This window comes from Ursus maritimus, unplaced genomic scaffold (genome assembly GCF_017311325.1).
Source record: "Ursus maritimus isolate PB19 unplaced genomic scaffold, ASM1731132v1 scaffold_28, whole genome shotgun sequence".
NCBI lineage: Eukaryota > Metazoa > Chordata > Mammalia > Carnivora > Ursidae > Ursus > Ursus maritimus.
This window is the reverse complement of record NW_024425341.1, coordinates 27,993,576-27,999,716: the sequence shown is the minus strand read 5'-3', so window position 1 is coordinate 27,999,716 and position 6,141 is coordinate 27,993,576.

Below are 6,141 nucleotides of genomic sequence, written 5' to 3'. Positions count from 1 at the left end.
AACTTCCTATGAAAGGAAAAGTTTCATCTAAGTGCTTAAAGAGTCAGCCCTTGTGTTTGGAAATTCTGGGGCTTACCATGTTCCTTCTTTCCCACCCTGCACTTTTTTTTTTTTCAATTCCATTAGTGTGATATTCCCGGATAATTTTTACTTTTCATTTTCAAAAAGGCTGTATAGTTTCTTAAGATGGTTCTAATTTGGGTCTGTAAAGGGAGAATTCCTTCAATGTTGCAATGAAGGACAATATTCCAAGCAAATATCATCTATTTATGATTGAATCCCCTCTTCTCTCCATGGTAAACTCACAATGTACTTCCCGTAGATAAAAACTGTGAAATAACTATGTAATAACACAATTCAAACCCTCTTTACATGCCATCGTTCAAAAACAGGAAGCTAATTTCACTAATCAGTTAAAAAAAATGATTATAAAGAACAAATAAAAGGAGGAAATTCTTCCAGGAATCTTGGGGAGTTATTTAGGTCTTCCAAAAAGTCCATTTTGTAGAGAATTATTAAGGCAAAGAAAGGATAGGATTTGGGTATTTTTAAAAATATTTATTTTTCCAGGGTGCCTGGGTGGAGCAGTCACTTAAGTGTCTGACTACTCTTGGTTTTGGCTCAGATAGTGATCTCAGGGTTGTGAGATCGATCCCTGCGTCAGGTTCCACATTCAGTGCAGAGTCTGCTTGATACTCTCTCTCCTCTGTGCGCCTCCCCTCCCCCAACTGACCCTCAGTCTCTCTCTCTCTCTCTCTCAAATAAATACATAAATCTTTTAAAAAATATTTCTTTTTCCTCAGTGACTTTTCAAATTTTAGGTCAAGCAATCCCTTTATGGATGCTTAGCCCTCAAATATTGATGATAGCACCCAAGCTTTTCCATAGCTATTTGGTTCACAAGGAACTACTAGATAGTGGTTTGAGGCTTTTATGTTTTGTGTGTGTTGGGGGAGGAAATCTATGTATGTCTTAACTATGTGTGGTAAGAATATTTAAAGTTGCATTTTTAGTAGAAACTATAATTTGCTACTTCTTGCATTGTTCCGTGTGCTTTGCACATAGATATTAATTTAATCCCCACAGCATCGTATGAGGCAGGGAATGTTATCTCCATTTTAGAAATGAGGACGCTGAGGCACGGAATGGTTGAACAAATTTCCCTACACTACAGAGCTAATACATGATATCACTGGGATATAACCCAGGGCAGCAGGCTCTCGAGTTCACTGTTAACTCCCCAGCTATTGAGGGAAGAACACTTACACTGTATTTTTCTTTGTCTCCTTAATGTAGGCTCAAGTCATAGCCCATAAGCTATCTACATTATTCCGGCTCCTAGATTTACTCTACAAATGAGGGTAAGCACTTGCTCACTGTGAATGCTGAATGTTGAACCTGCCCTTTATTCTAAAGACAGATGCACCTTAGATAGGAACCTAGAAACAGACAAAAAGAAAAAAGAAAGGAAAAAAAAAAACCCCCAAATCCTAAACTCAGCACATGCCGTGAACACTTCACCAAAAACAGAGGCAGGGCTGTGGCACGCTGCATTCTGCAGAGGAGGCCTCAGGAACACTGCTCATCTCACAGACCGGCCACTGTGCTTTGCAATTGTCCATCAGGACCTTGAATCTGGGTGCGCGGTGACCGGACCAACCTCTCTCAGGATGCTGCCTTGCAAAGCTCTGCTTCCAGGCTGCGAGAAGTCTGAGCAATGGAGAAGCCATGTGTGGGTGCCCTGGTCAACACTGCCTGCGGAGCCCAGCCTCCAATTCATGCCAGCCCAGAAGCAGCCTGGCCGGGATTCCAAATCCCCGCCGTCGTGCACATCGGCAGGGCCGCTGCAGAGGCCCTCGCTCCCGTGGAGCGGAGGAGGTAGGATATCCAGCGTACCCTGCCACATAGGGCATTCCTAACCACAGACTCTGTGAGGGGGAAAGAAGCCCGGGTGCTTTGTTTATGCAGTAATAGTATGAAATAGAACGGGGTGCCTAGAAACGAAACACTGCCAATATAGAATTTGTTTTCGAGATGATGTGTCAGGTAGAAGTCTGAAAGGTCTGTGGTGAGCTGAAAACCTGCCCCCAGACGACACCCACATCCTCAGTCCTGGACCCTGTGTTGCTTTATCTCTGCACATGTGATTAAATTACAGGTCTTCGGATGGAGAGACTAACCTGGCTTACCCAGATGGGCCTTGGCTGCCATCACAGGTGTCCTCCTCAGAGAATCAAGGGCTCCAACCCCAGGAGGGGCTGGCAGTGAAGACAGAGGCAGAGAACAGAGCAATGCAGCCATAAGCCATGGCCGCTGCAAGAGGCAAGCCGCCGACTCTCCACCAGAGCTTTCAGAGGAAACGCGGCCCTGCCCACACCTTGATTTTGCCCAGTAACACTGATTATAGCCTCGTCCTCCAGAACTGAGAGAGAATCAATGTCTGTTGGGGTTTGGGTTTTTTTTTTAAGATTTTATTTATTTACTTGAGAGAATGAGACATTGTGAGAGCATGAGCAGGGGGAAGGGGCAGAGGGAGAGGGAGCAGAGACTTCCCATGGAGCAGGGAGCCCAGTGCAGGATTCGATCCCAGGACCCCAGGATCATGACCCGAGCTGAATGCAGACACTTCGTGGACTGAACCACCCAGGTGCCCCAAATGTCTGCTGTTTTAAACCACCCAGTTTGTGGTCACTGGTTAGAGCAGCCACAGGAAAGTAAGAGTCGCTAAAATATAGTTAGAAAAGGTTGGAGAGAGACTTAGCAGGTGGTTACTGCTCACCAGAGGAAAGGAAACTCATAGATGCTGTAGGGAGCTTGGCACTAGTCACCCACAGTCATCTGGAAAATAAGAACTACAGCAAAGAACTCAGTAAGCTGGATAAAGAGGTTTCAGGACAGGAGCTGGAGTATATGTGGCTTCTCCTAGCCGTCTAATGGCAGAATACGAGAGCACAGAGTGTAACTCAAAAACAAACTATAGTCAGTTTTCAAAAGCACCTGTAGAAGCCGTAGGAAAGCATTTCCAGGCAGAAAAGGCTTCTCAAATAAGAAAGGATCTTTGGTACAAATATTCTGTCCCACCCCCTGAACGGCGGCATGCCGTATTTCCTAACAAGGGCCGCCAAATAGATGCTGTCCCAAACGCTTTCCTGAAATGTGTTCTGCTACCCTCCCATCAAGAAGCACAATCTATTCTCCTCGCGCCGCCCTTAAACCGGGGTGGGTTTCTGGTTGCTTGAATCAAGAGAACACAGTGCAGGGCCACTATCGGACTTTCAGGCAGAGTCAAATACCACGCTGCTCTTATGGGCCTGGTCATTCCAAACTCTCACTCCGGACACTGCCTCCCTGCTATGGCCTCACCAAACCTAACCACTGTGCAGTGTGGATCACAGCCCACACGCGGAGGTCATGGGGTGCTGTACCAGTCAACAGTCCCAACTGAGTCCAGCCTTTGAGTCATACCAACCCAGACACCAGACATGTGAGTTAAAGAGCCTCCAGATGATTCCAGCCCTCAGATACTTGAAACTCCCTCAGCGGAAGCCCCAGACCTCACACAGCAGACACCAGCCATCCCTGCTACACCCTATCTGAACTCTTGACCCATAGAATTCATGAATGTGATACAGTTATTGTTATCTTATGGTGGTAAATATGGATAGTTTTATAATAAGGATAGATTACAAAATACACAAGTAAAGGAAGAGTGATGACAGAATGTGGCAGAGGTGGGCAGACAGCAACACTGCGAACACTTCTGTTCACATGCAGCACTTTTCAAGGGTAAGAAACTCCTGCGAAGGCACAATGAGACCAGTTAGTGCTACGTGTGCTGCCCACAGCTCAGGAGTCGCGGCGGCAAACCCAGCACGCGCCCGATAGCAGCACGGAGACAGCATGCCCAGCAACATAGTTTTGTGTCAGACAGATGCTTGACAAAATGTCAGCAAGTAGTTTGTTTTTAAGTCCGCCCGATTTGCCAAAATACCAATAATGTTTTAAGCATGGGGATTGGAGGCAGGGAGGAGGGAGAGTGGAAAGGAATTTTAAATTATCAAAGAAAGGTCCAGCCCAAACCATGTTAATAAAAACAAGACTTTATAGCAAAGTTGCCAGATATTCTAACGGATTCAAAACGGATTTAATTCTGAGCACTACACAAGATGCTTTTCCTGTGATACCGTGTCTCCTTCACAAACACAGACGTGTATGTGTTTCACAGGCAGCACTCTGCTACCAGGTAGGTCTTTACATCTCTTATTGGAAACAGGGCTCATTATTCGTGCATATAAGAAATCATAGATTTTAGACCAGACTCTTCTCTTTTAAACAATGTTTAGGAAAACTAAAAGGGGGACAGAATTGATCCATTAGTCTGATTTGGCACAGGTCAACCTGCTCAGATAAAGGAGAACGAGACAAAGTGAGTGAGTCTCCTCAGACTGAAGAATAACGAATTGAGGGAGTGATCCAAGCAGACAGCCAAGTTCACAATTAGGAATTGTGTCAAGGGCGACACTGGTATTTATGACTAAGTGCCATGTGAGTCTGACCATTCATGCAACATGGTAGTTCTCCATCACCACAGAAGTGATTACCAGAACCTGAGCAGCTTAAAACAACACCCACTGATCAACTTCCATTCCTATAGGTCACAAGTCCAGAAGGGCTGACTACTCTGCAGGGAGCTAACAGGCTGCCTTCTTGGTGTTGGCCGGGCTGGACTCCATCTGAAGGTTCTGGGCAAGACTCTGCTTCCAACCTCCTTCACCTTGTTGGCACAATTCAGTTTGTCCTAGAGGCTACTTCCGAGTCCTGGCCTCAGGGACTCCCCATCTCTCAACAGCAGTTAAATCTCTTCACAAAGAATCCCTCTGAGGCTTAGTTACTCTTTTTTAACCATGTGAAGAAATTTAATAAGGCTCAATCGGGAAATGATCAGAGTGGGTTTAACCTATTTTAAGGTGAAATGTTCAGTAATCCTAACATCTGTAAAATCCCTTTTGCCGTACAAAGTAACATAACCAAGGGAGGAAAACCGTTGGTAGAAGGTCATTGGGGTCATCTTGGAATTTTGCTTACGACACCTAGTCAACATCAGTGGAACAACATTGTTAAAATGACAAAAAACTAAAAACAAGAGATCCACTGATTTGCCTCCATCCTCCCTACTTAGATGGCTAAATTCAACCGTTACGAACTGTGGCCTTCAATGAGGTCTGAGTATCAGAGTCCCAAGTGAATTTAGAGTTCCACTTCTGCCCCTGACCAACTCTGTGACAACAGACCTATCCATTCATCACACTGAATCTCAACTTCTACATTTGGAGAGGAAAAAAAGAAAATAATACACACTCCACATGGGTTTTGTGAGAATTAAATGAGCTAATAAATGTTTTTAAAAAAATCTAGTTCTATGCTTTGTACATAGTGGGCACTGCAAAGAAATCCCCAAGCTCTATCTTTCTTCCATAAAATTGCAGGTGGGCTGTAAGCATTTGTTTGAACCCCTATCACCTTAGGTGCTCAGCATCTTTTCTCAGTACCCTTTTACAAAGCATCCACATGGGTCAACTTTTTGCAATACTCAAACTAAGAGCAATAAGCCATTGGCAATTGGGCACTGAAAATTAATTCTAGGTATACCAATATTTACGGAGTTGGGCTATACCAGTTAATGTATATTTAGTGGGAGAATTTGGTACATATAAGAAAAAACAATAGACTTCTGGCACATTTGAATTCAAATGCATGCTAATAAGCTCTGGAAAGTGCTATTAATTTTATAACAATTCTATTTTTAAGGAGAGTATATGCTAGCATTAATTATATCTCTTTTTCTATTAACTTACAAAGTTCCTAGTACCTGTATTTGTCATGGTTCAGAAAATTCCAATGATTTAAGCAAGTATATTTATGCCCATTTTGCAGATGAAATTTGAGAATAAGTTAAATAGCTCCTCCAGGATTTGTTAAATAAGTTCATGGCAGGATTAGGAAAATTCCAGAGTAATCGTCTCCTAAGGCAGAGCAAGCCCCAAGTCCTACACTAAGCCATGGACCATAATGCTACCTTCACTGTCACTCCCACATCTTCCGAATGTTTCTACCTCCAAATGCAGAAAGACAACTTAGTGA